Genomic DNA, 16,391 nt, shown 5'->3' on the forward strand with positions numbered 1-16,391 from the left:
TTACCTATCACAAAATTTAATTTTTGATTGCTAGTATGTTCTTTCTTGAAACATACGATCTTATATTTTTCAAACGAAATGTCCAATCTAACTAGATAAACAATTTGTGATGAATGAAAAACTTAAAAATATTTTATTCTTCAAAATATTTCGTTGAGTTTACAGTAAAATAATTTATTTAAAGAGTTCTTTACCTACTTTCATCATAATGAAATAAATTTATATTCCCGTCAACTTTAGATCAAATTTCTTTTAGAATTTATCAAGCACCAACTAGATCTAAGTGCTTTAAGAAGTACTTGGCTATATCTACTTCCGCGCCAAAATCACGCACGTCAATATCAATCAGCTGTATTGATATTGATGATGAAGTGAGGAGACGGAGACAAAGACAATGCATTAGTTGAAGGAATCATTTGAAGTCGTCTAAGAATAAGTTGGGACCCTCTTTGTAGTTGAAACTAGCAGGAGTTCCCGAAAGTTGATAAGGCAAGGCAAGTTGGTAAGGTTGATAAGACATTGTCTTAACTACCCTATTCCTCTATTTATAAAGTAAATCCAAGACCTGAAACCAAGAGATGATGAGACATATGCCTTGTCAATGCCTTGCTCACTGGACTACTAACTAAACCACTACTAATTAGTAATTATTAAGTGACTAGAGGCCGCCCGCGACTTCGTCCGCGTGGAATCATTCCCGCGCGAACTCCGGGATAAAAAGCAAGATAAAAAAAGAATAGGACCATTCCATCTCTTTCCCATTGATGTCGTAGAAGGCGACTAAGGGATAGGCTTATAAACTTGGGATTCCTTTTTTGGCCATGGGCTAGCAACCTGTCACTATTTGAATCTCAATTCTATCATTGAGTTAAACAGCTGGGTGTGGCCTATTGATCTTTTCGGGACTGTTGGCTCTGTCTACTCCGCAAGGGATATGGACGTAATTAAATGTACATATGTATGTATTTTTACACAGATAATTAGAAAAAGTATATTTCAGTATTTTTAGCAATGCACGAGAAGTAAACATTTTTATGACACGAATAGATTAAAACAACAATTATAAACATAATTATTTACTAGGAAAAGAAGTCGGGTAATAACAATGGCGAAAAATCTATTCGTGTGTTTCCTTGGAGAAGACTTAAAAATACAAACGCTTAAAACAACTTCCCATCAATAAGCTGCGCTCAATGAAGCGCGTGATTCCTGAAGCAAACTGCAATTTATCATAACTTCTTATTTATTTATTATGAATAACAAACGACTATGTTATCAGAACATATTATAATTATTTCCATGCTTTAATAATGATAACCTAGCCCACAGCTTTATTTACACACAGAGATTACGCGGCAATAAAGACCAGGTAAGAAAAAAAACAATAAGAATATGTAGGCGGAGCCCTGCATTTTTGAATGCCGTCAGTCTTGGGTACACTTGATTCTTAATCTATCACCAAAAATTTCCCGATTTGATCAAGGAAAATAATGACAAATAAATTAAAACATTAGATATGTACGTAACGCTAGCACGCGACTTTATAATGGCCGTATAAATCGAAATAATTTAAGACTTCTTCAGAGTAGACTACTTGTTCGATTTATATGAAGAGGACTTATAGTACAAAGAATCTAATACGAATACGAGTAACTAAGTACTTGAAAAAGAGAATATAGCAAGGATTGAAGAAAATACGAGTCAGCACAGTTAACAACTGCATAAACAATGCATTTTAATTTCAGTATAGAAGAATTCCTAGGAAATCGGAGCATTATTCCATTGTGAGTCTGATATTTTAGCTTTAAATTACAAAGCTTTTGTTTCCTTTGTTGGAGTTGCTTTCTAATAAGTTATAATGAAAAAGCATTACATTGCCCCGAACATAAGAGTGAATTGATTTTAAATGTAAATATGTAAAAGTAAAGTGTATGGACTATATCTATAAATGAAATACTAGTATTTTGGTACTAGCAATATTTGGTACTGTAAAGTTACTCCAAATATACTCAGTAATTTTTTTTTAATGTTACAATTCTTCGCTACAATTGAATTTGAATCATCAAATTTAACTCATGAAAATAATTTATTCAGTTTTAAACAAATATGTACTTGCTTATATGGGTCTCACATTCAGAGTCACATCAGTCAAACACTGCCACCCTGGACCGCTTCCGACCCAAACATTTCCATCGCAGTAGCCGCGTTTTGGATTATTTCCTGCTTGGATGTCAAGTTTGAAAATTATGAAATATTTATAACTTCACTTTCTGTTTTAGTCGCGTAAAAAATAACATACATACATATATATGGTCACGTCTGTATCCCTTACGGGGAAGACAGAGCCAACAGACTTGAAAAGACTGAATGGCCACGTTCAGCTATTTGGCTTAATGATAGAATTAAGATTGAAATAGTGACAGGTTGCTAACCCATCGCCTAAAAAAGAATCCCAAGTTTGTAAGCCTATCCCTTAGTCACCTTTTACGACATCCATGGGAAAGAGATGGAGTGGTCCTATTCTTCGTAAAAATTAAATATAATAAAATATGAGCTTGCACTTTATAAATCAGGTCGCGGATTACCACTTAGTTGCGTTTTACTGCTAATTACCACCATTCCCTGGAAATCGAGGTCTGAACTCGCTGCACTGTTAATTTTGACGTCACTCACTAACAGAATTTGTGAATGCAAAATTAATGTTGAAAAATAACTTGTACAGTGACGGTGGTAGTTCTATATCCTTGTATAGTCTGCAGAAAATATAACAATCCTGAATGTGTGATATTTACGTGCTGCGTTAATTTCTGGAAATGTTCTAAATTCCGCCGCGTTCATATGATGGAAGTAGCTTGAGATTCAGATGATGGAAGTAAGCTTCCGATAGTGACAATTGCTAACTTCTTACTTATTAAATAAGAATACCTTTGACAACCCGTACGAGACGACAAGTAGCTGCCTGCTACAAATTTTACTTCGCTATCATACCAACATGGAAGCTAGCGCTTGATGAATGTACCTATTCCCTTAGTGGCCTTTTACGACATCAGTGAGAAAGAGATAGAGGGGTACTATTCTAAAGAAAAGTGCTGGGAACAATACACCGGAACAGTTCTTAGATTCATACATACATTCAGTCATGTCTTTATCCTTTACTGTGAAAACTTCAGGGGTAGACAAAACCTTGTCTCAAAAAGAGTAAAGGCCACGTTCGGCTCTACGGCTTAATGATGGAACAGACATATTTGTTTCGATGTATACAAAATAACCATAGGATTTTTATGTAGTTCTAAGCTCTCTAAACTCATCATTGGAAACAAATGATCCTATTCTATTAACTGGGAACCACATGACCGTGACATTTACTGTATGTCAACCTGTGTATTGGAAATAGCTTATCTCGGAAACCTCTGCGCTGGCCAGATTTTGACGGCGCGCTGCTAACGCAATTACCGCTCGTCGCAATACAATTATAACGGAACAGTGATTACGTATTACCCTTCCACAAATCTGTGATACTGATACGAAGCGATACTGTGATACTATGATAAACATACAATAAAATATATAATATAGAGCAATTTTCTTTCCCGGAGGGGTAGGCAGAGACTACCTCTTTCCACTTGCCACGATCTCTGCATACTTCCTTCGCTTCATCCACATTCATTACTCTGTTCTTGCAAGCTCGGCGGTTTCAGGGACTTTTGACCTGACCCTTTACCAAGACTTATTATTATGATCATCTTTATTTCGGAAAGTACTAAACTGATTAACTTGAAGCTTTCACAAGTAGCTTTGTTTTAACTCACCAAATATAAATAAATAATTATATAAGGGACAAATTACACTGATTGAGTTAGCCTCGAAGTAAGTTCGAGACTTGTGTGACGAGATACTAACTCAACGATACTATATTTTATAATAAATACTTATATAAAAAAATCCAAGACCCAGACCAATCAGACATAGTTCGTTCCTCATCATGTCCTGACCGGGATTCGAACCCGGGACCTCCGGTGCCACAGACAAGCGCACTACCGTTGCGCCACAGAGGCCGTCAATCAATCAAAGCAAAAAATTATTAAAGCTTTTTTCATTAAAATCATTTGTTATCAGGTATCAAGTATCATTTGAACGAACTCAAGGCATGAGAAAGCATATCCATTCATACTAATATATTATAAATGGAAAACCGTTTTTGTATGTTCGTTATTCATAACATAAAACCGATCGCTAAAAAAGTCTGCATAGGTACGTATAAAGTGAAGTATGGAGAAGAACATAGGTAAGATATAATCAGAGATCGGATATTCGGATGCATATTAACCTAAAGTTGAGGTGTTGGGTTAGTATGCACTTAATGTTCTAATTATGTGAAAGTTGTTCAGATTGATGGTATAAATAACCTCATAAGTTTTTGTACAGACTAAAAAATCACGCGGTATTATTCTGGAATCCCGGTAGGTAGGTAATTTTTTAATAAATATGATCATCCATCACTTATGTTTATAAAGGTGTTTATTATACCTAATATACTATAAGTTTCAATTTCTTGTTTAATAAAATTTCCAAAGATAGCAAGAAGCCGCCTCCATACTTTCTTAGCCAAAATATTAGTTTAGGTAAATATGCATCCGATTATCCGATCTCTAGTTATATGTAATACACTCCAAAGATACCGCAGGCGTCTTCTATTGATGTCTCTCTAGTAGCTCCCTCATTACTGAAGATGGTGGTCACTTTCTTCACCTTTTTTCTTTCTTCATCGATTCTGCCAGATGTAACCCTCACCACCTCGTTGAACCTAGACAGGGATGTAGCCCACTTAGTCAATACTCGTTTGCGAACTGGTATTGGAATGTGGTCTCCGGCACTGACTTTCCGCGTGCCGTATTTGGTAGCTCTGCGGTCGATTGACTAGACCACTTTTTATGTGTCAGTATACTAACTGCTGCACGAGGGTTTGCTAGCGCGAAATTTCTCTCATACATAAATACATACTATTATGTATGAGTATCACGTCTATATCCCTTGCAGGGTAGACAGAGCCAACAGTTTTGAAAAGACTGATAGGTCGGCTATTCGTTATATTTATGTATATTTCTCCCATACATTTTATAAAACATAATAAATAAAATTGGAACAGACTGATGTCTGTACTATACTACAAAAAAATCGAAACAAACTTGAACAATATTACAAAAAAAATCGATTGAGTGAATCTAAATTTGATCAATGGACGTTAAAAGTGTGATTTAGAAGTCTGCATGTATGTTTATATATGTTTGTTTGTAATCTTTATTGCATAGAAATTTACACAGTAACAAGAAAATAGTACATAGTTATAAAATAAAACAAATCACTTGCAATGGCGGACTTATCCCATGAAGGGATCTCTCCCAGATTATGAATTTTATTATGCGTTTTTCTGAGATGTGTTCAGCTTGAACCAGCTCTCTTGGTCAAAAACTCATACATACATACTAAAATCACGCCTCTTACCCGGAGGGGTAGGCAAAGACTACATCTTTCCACTTGCCACGATCCCTGCATACTTCTTTCGCTTCATCCACGTTCATAACTCTCATCAAGCAGGCTCGTCGGTTTCGGGTACTCGTGACCTGATCTTTTGCCAGAACGTCTCCAATAAAACTTAAAAACTCGTATAAATACAAATTTCTACCTCCACCCATCTGAGGAGGTAATAAAGGTGGGACCAGCTTTTTCGTTCTATGGCGGACGAAGTCGCGGGCACAAGTTAGTTGGTAAAGCTTGGTGACTCAGAGCCGTTGCTAAATTAAACTATTAAAAAAAATGTGCTTGTCTAGATAATCTCATACATTTTATATGTTCGCATGAAATTTTAAATCTTGCTCCACTGTTACAACGACATCTTTGTTCCAGATGGTTTCAGTATTCATGAAGATAGGTCACAATTTCCATTCGCGCGGTTAAATTGAAACTAGTGTTTTTTTACCGACGGGGATAGTGTATGAGTTTTGTTTATCAGCATCCTGTAAGTGCTGAAAAATAGCCGTTACAATTTTTCATGTGAAATATAAGCTAGAAATTTTAGGGTAATCTGGCAATCACACCTTTGTTACGCTAATTTAGTTATACTTTTTTTAAAAGTGAAATTGCCGCAAATATTTCTTTTCTAAATATTTTAGTTTTTCTGGCTTATTGATATATCTTTAAAATAATCTCATCAAAAAAATTTTACATTTATAAATTGTAAATATATTGTGATATAGTCATCTTCATGAAGTACCTATCTTCATGAAGATGACCAAACACAATGTGTAGATAGATAGATAGATAAAACTCTTTATTGCATCATAAGAGTATAGAAATACAAAATAGAGACAAAGATAGACAGAGAATAAGAGAAGTACTTTTAGACCGATGTAAGTTAAAAAACTCAGTATAATTATTATGTGAAATATCATCAAGTCTTTAGAATAACTTCTTACTGATTTTATTAAGGTACATAAAAGATTACATCGGCTTGTTTTTGACAAGCTTTATATTTAGTTACAAATTAATTTGTACAAAATTGACTATACAACAAGGGTGGCATCGACTCACCGAATCGCACCCCATTTGCCAGGGTACCATTAACATAGTCCAATCCATTAAGGGGTTAATGACCCGGCCTTGATTTAACAGGCGTGAAGGTAACTGTGGTTTCCGAAAGGTTACCAGTTTAGCACTGATCAATGAAGTTGCAATCGTCGTGCCGTGTGGTTCCCGGCCCTTTAGTTAAATCACTCCATCTCTTTCCCGCAGAAGTCGTACAAGTTCAGTTAGTGCAGCTTTTACCATGATCTTATTTGGGTTATGGTCTCCTGCATAAGTTGCGGAGGTCAGACGGAAGTCGCTTCCTGTAAAAACCTGACGAATCCAGGCTCATGGTCAAATAGCGCACCCCGGGACTTGTCTCCTGAGGGATAGGTCGTAATGCCCGGAAGAAGAAGATTGAAGATGCAATCATTGGACTCTGGCCTATCTCATCTTTGCGTGTTCTCACTAGCACCCTCCGCTGCTGAGCTGTGGGGACAGCTTCCCATTTCTTCCTCCACTTTGTCCGGGCTTTTTAACCTACAGTTTTAATTCCGTTAGCTCGCATAACACATTCAGCAACGTCAAGACGAGAATTCTTTGTCCTTCTTTCTAAGTCAGATACGCTACAGCCAGTACGGCTTTTTTTTTCAAATATAAAAAAGAAAAACAGTATTTACATAGCTATGATGACCGGATATATTCTAAGTTCAATTTCCACATGTATTAAAGCTAGTTTACTTAACATATCCCATTTTATTCTTCAGAAACATACGAATATTTTTAAAAGATATTATGTAAAAAATAATTGAATTTGATATTGATTAAAAATAATACGTATTTAAGTGTCAAAGGGCGAAGCTCGGGAACTTAGGACTCTGAAAAGGGCGCGCTTAGTTAAAAGTTGAGAGTCCATGAAGTTTGCCATTTGCCTGGCCTGGCTCTAATTGCAACAAATATAATATTACATCATTAAAACTCGGGAACCTGATTGATCTACTAGAAATTGAGTCACCTTTATATTTGTCCAAACCTTAGTGCTAAAGATAAAGACTTTGGTTTCACGATCACCCTTTCTAAAGTTTACCCCTTAAGCGGTATGACAAAGCCAGTAGGTATTCAAAAGACTCGAAGGTTAGGTTTTTAACGTTTGAATTAGAGGCTGATCTAATATGACCTCCCTTAATTGATTTTGGAATCTGCGCGGGAAGAGAAGATTTTCTTTACTGCCTGACACACACGGTAGCATACCTAATGTTACATGCTTGCTATGATTACAGAAGGTGCCTCTTAGACCATACAAACTGGTTAATGCTACTCAATGTCGTTGCATCATAATATTGCAATAACAAGCATAGCACAAATTAAACATCAATAACGCTTCAAGGGCTACCTGGAATATTTTATATTTTGCTTTTACAATTTTAAAGCGGATTACACGTGAAGCGAAGCGAGGTTAATTTATTTATGATTTAAAACGTAAAACTAATATTTTTCACTTTTTCAATAAATCGAGGTGATTTTACATACATACATATGTTCACGTCTATATCCCTTGCGGGGTAGACAGAGCCAACAGTCTTGAAAGGACTGAATGGCCACGTTCAGCTATTTGGCTTAATGATAGAATTGAGATTCAAATAGTGACAGGTTGCTAGCTCATCGCCTAAAAAAGAATCCCAAGTTTGTAAGCCTATCCCTTAGTCCCCTTTTACGACATCCATGGGAAAGAGATGGAGTGGTCCTATTCTTTTTTGTATTGGTGCCGGGAATCACACAGGTGATTTTATGTATGTATATATACCTAGGTCAAAGCAGGCGATAAACTGTTGTCCGCGGAATCACTCACCGTTTGCTGTCTTACGAATCTAGGATTATTATATCTCATAGGATTTTTTAAATTGTTTATTTAACTTTGTTTGCCTTATATTTTTCATAAATTACGTATTACGACATCCACACGGATATATTGGAGTGGTTTTTTTATTCTATGAGTTTATAATGTAACGTTATTAATATCTACATTTCATACAAGTTACCAAATTTAATAACACATGATGATTGTGATAATTAAACTCACATCGGGTTTGTTATAATTAAACGTTTTCATAATTGGTTAATTTATCCATAAATTGTGTTCGTAATTGCCAATTTTTGGTACGTACCTACATACATACAAAAATTTGTGTTATGTTTGTCGCAAATATTTGTACAAAGGTATTCAATCAAACGTACACGCACATGTTTCGTAAACAAATTAATTTCTATGAAATGTAACCTGAGCCACCCACCACCTTTAATACCCATATACTCTTCGTTTATCACGACGATGAGGACGTCGTGATCTCTCTGAACTGAAGTGGAGCCCAGGGTTGTCATGTGATCACATTCTTAGAGTGGGTAAGGCATCATTTCACACAAGGATTCTTCTGAAACACAAAGCGAAGGTTTAACTCCAATCACTTGGAAAAAATGCACTTTTTCTGATTTACGGTAATTTCTGACATTGTTCTTTTTGTGGGCGGCGCTCACGACGACGGTCGAAATATATAATTGTTTGTTTGTTTGTTTGTAAACACCTTACTGCACATAATAAAGAATATAACAAAATACAAAACAGTCGTTGGATTAGTAAGAATATGTATAATGGCGGCCTCTTCCCAATTGTGATATCTTCCTATCTATATATGTATTGACTTAACCCACCATAAACCATGGTTACACATGCAGTTGCGTAAATGTGGTAATCTCCATAACGTTCAGGAATAGTTCCAAAAGATTCCGTCACATATGCAGTGTTGACCGAGTATTACAGTCGGGGGCTAATTAAGCCGACTTCTTGTCCAACTGTCTATATAAATTAACCCTATATGTCAGATTTATTTGCCCCACACTGTACATACCTGTTCAACATGCCATTCGTCTGTGCGTGGCGAAAATCGCATCCAATTAGTTAATTAATGTTGGGCCCGGCCAGCTTACATGCCATTGAATATTCAAGTTCCATTTATTAACTATTTTCACGCGACTACCCAAAAAGAGTAGTGTTTTGTTTTCAAGGTTCAGTATGCTCACGATTTCTTTGTATCATTATTTACTTAACACATACATACATACATAAAATCATGCCTCTTTTCCGGAGGGGTAGGCAGAGACTACCTCTTTCCACTTGCCACGATCTCTGCATACTTCCTTCGCTTCATCCACATTCATAACTCTCTTCATGCAAGCTCGGCGGTTTCGGGTACTTAACACGTATTAATTAAATGAAGCAATACATTTGCATTCCTATTCGATTTATGATTTGGTAATATTTATTGATACATAATATTATATGTTTCGCCAACTCTGTCAGAAACACACCATTCTTTAAAAAAATACAATAATCATCGACCGAGGGATTTCCTTCGTTCTAAATTATACATCTCATATATTATGCCGTGTGGTTCCCGGCACTAATACAAAACAGAATAGGACCACTCCATCTCTTTCCCATGGATGTCGTAAAAGGCGACTAAGGGATAGGCTTACAAACTTGGGGTTCTTTTTTAGGCGATGGGCTAGCAACCTGTCACTATTTGAATTTCAATTCTATCATTAAGCCAAATAGCTGAACGTGGCCATTCAGTCTTTTCAAGACTGTTGGCTCTGTCTACCCCGCAAGGGATTTAGACGTGACCATATATGTATAATATGTATATATTATGCCAAGAACAATTATTGCTAACCCAGTGTACACTGCAATTACCGAGAAGCGCCGGGCGCCAGCGTATAGCCTAATGGTTGTGGTCAATGATATAAAGAACAGGAAATGCCATATATTGAGGATCTGTGGACTTTAAGCATCTTATTACGAGTAGAACTCTCCATAAAAACCAAAGAGATAGCAAGAGACAGAAGCTTACTTAAAACTCGTATTTATATGACTTGAACATCGATGTGCGAATGTTTGAGATATCCAAATAAGTACAAAACATTAATAACAATACATTTATGTAATTTTTATTTAATGTGTGTGTAGTGCCGTGTGGTTTCCGGCACCAATACAAAAAAGAATAGGACCACTCCATCTCTTTCCCATGGATGTCGTGAAAGGCGACTAAGGGAAAGGCTTACAAACTTGGGATTCTCTTTTAGGCGATGGGCTAGCAACCTGTCACTATTAGAATCTCAATTCTATCATTAAGCCAAATAGCTGAACGTGGCTATTCAGTCTTTTCAAGACTGTTGGCTTTGTCTACCCCACAAGGGATATAGACGTGACCATATGTATGTATGTTTATTTTCTTATATGTTTTGACTCATCCAGATTCTGTACATCATTGATATTGACCGTTGTAACAACACGTGCGCATACTGGATGTTTGTTTGTACCGTTAGCAAAATCCGCGATAGTCATGCAATGTGTACACCGGTTTATGTGCTGACCCTGCCGACGCTACTGTTTGACTTGATAATTTGACATTCCGATGCAAGTTTTATTATGTTGTTGTAGTTTATATAATACTAGCGACCCGCCCCGGCTTCGCACGGGTGCAAAATTATAAATGTTAATTATACATAAAAACCTGTTACAAAAAACCGCATCAAATCCGTTGCGTAATTTTAAAGATTTAAGCATACAGACAAACAGACTAAAATAGCGACTTTGTTTTATACTATGTAGTGAAGCTGAACGTGCCCTATCAGTCTACCCCGCAAGGGATATAGACGTAATTATATGTATGTATGCATGTCAGGAACCATATCAGGAAGTTAATTCCATAAACTCTTATTTGGAAAAAGCCATCGCATGTATAAGTATTAAAGGTTACAAGGGTAATAGCCCTGACCTTGTCTTATGGTCTTAACAGTGCGTGTCCCAATATAAAGAATGGAGCGTATATAAATAAAAAGTATGTTTATTATAACCCACACAAAGGTTCTCTGCTTAACCCAATGGTAGGTTGTTAGATAATGCTATTAGCATAAAGTCCGCTTATTGTGCTTTACAAATTGTAATTGTTACAATAAAGAATTAATAAATATATACATACACGTCTTTATTCTTTGCGGGGTCTGTTGTTAGTTAATGTTTCAAATTTTTTGTACTCGAATTACATATTTAATACACGAATCAAAAATAGTATTCCAAATTTTTCAGAAAGGAACACAATCTTAACTAGATATTTTAATTAATGTAATGGACTTCGTTGTGAGAAACGAACGAGATAGAAAGAGAGAGAGAGCTATATTCTTGTTTCGGAACGTGATTTATATATATATTTAATTTTTTATCTTACTTAAGTCTGTGGCTAAAGATAACAGCATTAAAATGGTCATGCGGTACCTACTTACTTATAAATAAAATAAAACAAATAAAATAAGCTTCGGGGTCAAAATCTGCCAGAAACCGTATGACTCATCGGTTCTGTAAACCGTCTCGGGCGGAGGTCGTGAAATTAAGAGTAAACAGAAAACATATGTTTTAATCCATGATAGTGATGACATCAAATAAAGAGTCATTCATTAGTGTGTAACTTTACAATGCGGCGTAAGTCACAAATACTCAATATTTAAAAAATATGTTTTTTTAAATAGATTGATAATAAAAATTAAATGTAAAGTTACATATACAAAATCTATTAAAACTAAACTAAATAATAAAACACATTTACCTAAATTAAACAAATTGGGCTCCAGTAGCATGATGCCAAGAATTCTTGCATTAACTAAAGACGTATATGCATTAATTGATTTAGGTATCAAACTACTATTACATATTGATGTAGTCTCTGTCTACCCCTCCGGAAAAGATGCGTGATTTTATGTATGTATGTATCAAACTCTTCTGAGTTATGTGATATTATTATGTAAAAATATCGGTATCATTACGGTAAGACAGGCGAAAACCTAACGCAAGAAGGATGAAGAAAACAAAAGAAACCCCATTCTAAAAATTTTTTATGTGCTGCAGTGCAGTTTGTTACCGCTTCTTCTGCATTGACGCTTTAGAAGCGGCAGTAAATTTAGTTTAAAGCAATTTATTTTAGAACTAGCTTCCCCCCGCGACTCCGTCCGCGCAGATGTCGGTCATCGCGTGGATGGTTTATTTCTCCATTTTGAGTAACTCTGACAATGACATCTTATAAATATCTATTGGACCCAATTACGGCTAGGCCTATAATAATTAAGGAGATCCCTCTATTGAGCTACTGCTGTTGAGTTCGCGTTCTGTAGTAAGTAGTCCGGTCAATTTAGATCAAAAAATAAGAATGAAGCTACATTAATTCCCATCAAGCTGAAAATGAGTATAATTGTTTAAAACACAATCAAAAGCATTATTTCAAAATTCCCTATGATTCTGGTTTAAGGAAAAAAATTACCCAAGGTCAAAGGTAAAAAAATGGGTTTTTCACGATTTTCTTCAAAACGGTAAGTTTTATCGGAAAATTACCTCAGACATAGATTGTAGATCATGTCAGTAATTTTAGCTTGAATTCAAAATATAAAATATACATAAGTATAATGAAACTCAGTCCCTTCATTTATACTGTAGTGAAACCTTGAGACAACATCTATCTCTCTGTTTAATTGTGAACGTGGCTAGGAGCGTATACCTGCTTAATCTCAGAATGCTCAACACATGAATTACCGTTAGTCTTTAATAATAGTAGTCCTTGCGGGATACCGTTGACGGCTATGGACACCACGGCCTCTCATGCCCTAGGAGTGCCGGCCGTTTAGGGCGCCATGCCGCCCTAAATAACATAATCCTCCGTGCTCTTGCCACCATCCATGTTCCAGCCGTTCTATCCAGCCAAGAGACCGGATATGACTGGTACCCTGTAGATTGGGGCGGCCTTTGGTGTGGGATGCTACTTGTGTCGACACACTTGCACCGTCTCATCTTCAGGTTACTAAATCTAAGGCCGGTTTTGCTTCAAATGAGGCAAAAAACCTCAAAAGGCGCAAATATGTAGGTATCGGTAATACCTATACTTTTGAACATTTTGGGGTAGAAACTCTGGGACCGGGGGGCCTATCCGCCCATCAGCTTTTCTGACAATTGTCGAAAAAGCTGATTGAGGTATCTCTTGACCGGAGGGCTGGAAATTATCTGGCTCAGAGAATCAGCATTGCCATTCAAATTGGCAATGCTGCCATCCTTCTGGGCACACTCCCGCATGTTGATACTATGCAGGAACTGTACAATTTATAAATTAAATTTTAGTTTGTAGTCATCTTTTTTCTTTCTTTTTATAAGTAGTTTTAGTTTTAATTTGATTTAATTGTAATCTCTATTATTGTCCTAAGATGATTTTCTTCACTTAGGGTTATTCTAATTTAAAAAAAAATACATGCGAATGTTAGTCTTGAATGCCACTGCGCAGTGAAAACATGTGTTTATTCTAACCTATCTCAGACTTTTTCAAGTTTAATAATAAAAATGTTAAAAAAACGCGCTAATAGTACACTACCTCAGAGGTGGCGTGGAAACGTGTGCATATTATGACGCTTGTAACTTTTTGCATCGTTATATCTAGGAAACGGTAGCTTTATTGAAAAAAAAATATTGATACCTTTTTTATAGATAACTTTATGATCTACAATTTATGTCTGAGGTAATTTTCCGATTTGAAAAATTTACCGTTTTGAAGAAAATCGCGAAACGCCCATTTTTTACCTTTGACCTTGGGTATTTTTTTTTCCTTAAGCCGAAATCACGGGGAATTTTGAAAAAATGCTTTTGATTGTGTTTTAAACAATTAAATTCATTTTCAGCTTGATGGGAATTAATGTAGCTTCGAATGTCTAGATTGACCGGACTAAAGTATTTTTTTCATAGTAATTAGTAGCGGCCCGTGTGTGCCGCAAACGGTTCAAGCTAATTCCGACTTTGGGCGCTATAAGTTACGGCGCTGAATCCACTGCGGGTAACGCAACGTGTGTTCGCGGTTCTACAGAACAACGTCTATGACTAAACTGAAAAATTAAGATTTTTTTTCTTCGTATTTTTTCAGGATAAAAAGTATCCTATTTTATGCCCAGGATAATCAGGTATAATTATACCAAGTTTCATCAAAATCGAACCGTTAGTTTTCACGTGATGCCTGAACATACAGACAGACAGACAAAAATTTTTTTAATCACATATTTGTGTTTGGTATCGATCCAGTAACACCCCCTGCTATTTATTTTTTCAATATTTTCAATGTACAGAATTGACCTTTCTACAGATTTATTATATGTATAGATAGATTTATTTTAAAATAAAATCGCTTTTCACTTGTACCACTCGACATAAGTCTATGCCCTATTTGGTGTTCAAGGCTTCTAAAATTGCGTAATATAATATTTCGAGAAATGATCTAGATGCGGATCATCGTCCACGACAACCTAATATACGCGAAATATGTTGTTATATACTTTCATACATATAATCACGTCTTTATCCCTTGCGGGGTAGACTGAGCCAACAGTCTTGAAAACACTGAAAGGCCACGTTCTGTCGTTTGGCTTAATGTTAGAATTGAGATTTAAATAGTGACAGGTTGCTAGCCCATCGCCTTAAAGAAGAATCTAACGTACCTTACCTTAGTCGCCTTTGGTGTTGTTATTTTAACAGCACATTTGACGAATAGATTTTGTCCGAGCTTCGGTAAAATCTATTCAAAACACAATAAATACTAAAACTCTTGGTTTACTGATTGGCTGACAGATATACATATGTACTTAAAGCGGAAATTCGGATGCTGAAATTATCATATGTATGAAATTACCATAGGTCGGTAAGTTTCTTAAGAAGTCTAGGAGTTAACTTTAAAGACATCTAGAAATTCATCACAAGTCATCAAGAACTAAAAAACTAAAATGCAACCTATTTTAGTAGCTTTCAGTCAGACCTTTCAGTCAATAGCAACAGGTACGCCATCTATTTTTTATTGAGACTATTCGTTACTTCTACTCGATAACAGATGGCAGGAGTGGTAGCACCAGCACAAAATGTTCAGCGCCATCTAGAGTACCGAATCAAACTAGAAGTTATGAATATTTATAGATGGCGTACTTGTGCCAAAAATAAAAGCAATTTCATGTCATTCGTCATTTTAGAACGTAAGAATATTATGTTAATTAAAAATGCTGTTTATTTTTCTGATAAGCGTTAAGTCCCAATTATATCGTGGTTAATCTAAAATCGAATTAGGTAATAACAACAGAACAATTCTTTAATTCTATTTTTGGAGTTTCTAAGAGCACTGGCCTCATAACAATGCGTATATTTGTAAAAAGGGCCAAAACGACCAATCTCGAACAAGGGTGTAACAATTTGCCAAGCCATTTACTCAGAGAACATTTTAGCTTTGTTTGCATGTCCATCCGTAAAACTCCACACCCTTATGGCAGCCCATAACCACCCACCATCCAAACCAATGTATCTTGACCCCTAGCTCTTTTGCCATCCACTGATTTAACTATTCAATACTTTTATAGTGAAGGCTCTATTTAATGTGGTTTTTAGAACTTGCTCAGCCATTGGCAGGTGACCACGATCGCGTCACCTTCGCAATTGAATCGTAATCGTAAATTCTGGCTAGTTGTGTCTAGCGACCCCAGCTGGGTACTACCCTACCCCCGTTTATAGGAACCGATTAATTTAGTTTCTACAAAACCGTTCCCTATCTCGCCCCGCTGTGTACAATTGAACTCCTTACTTGCAAGATGTGTTCTTTTTGAAATGAACTGTAAGCCTGACAAAGTTTCTGACACAATAAAACATTTCTTTGCAACCTGTTTGTCTTCAAAAATAGACGCTATGAAAACAAGACGAGAGTCAGTTGCTTCAGTTT

General features: G+C 36.1%; 1 protein-coding gene across 1 annotated transcript in view; it reads left to right on the forward strand.

Annotated features, from left to right (window-relative positions):
• LOC106143531 (four and a half LIM domains protein 2) overlaps positions 1 to 16,391 on the forward strand; it is a 109,741-nt gene that overhangs the window by 14,837 nt on the left and 78,513 nt on the right. The gene's annotated exons all lie outside the window — the stretch shown is intronic.

This window comes from Amyelois transitella, chromosome 7, assembly GCF_032362555.1.
Source record: "Amyelois transitella isolate CPQ chromosome 7, ilAmyTran1.1, whole genome shotgun sequence".
NCBI classification, from domain to species: Eukaryota; Metazoa; Arthropoda; class Insecta; order Lepidoptera; family Pyralidae; genus Amyelois; species Amyelois transitella.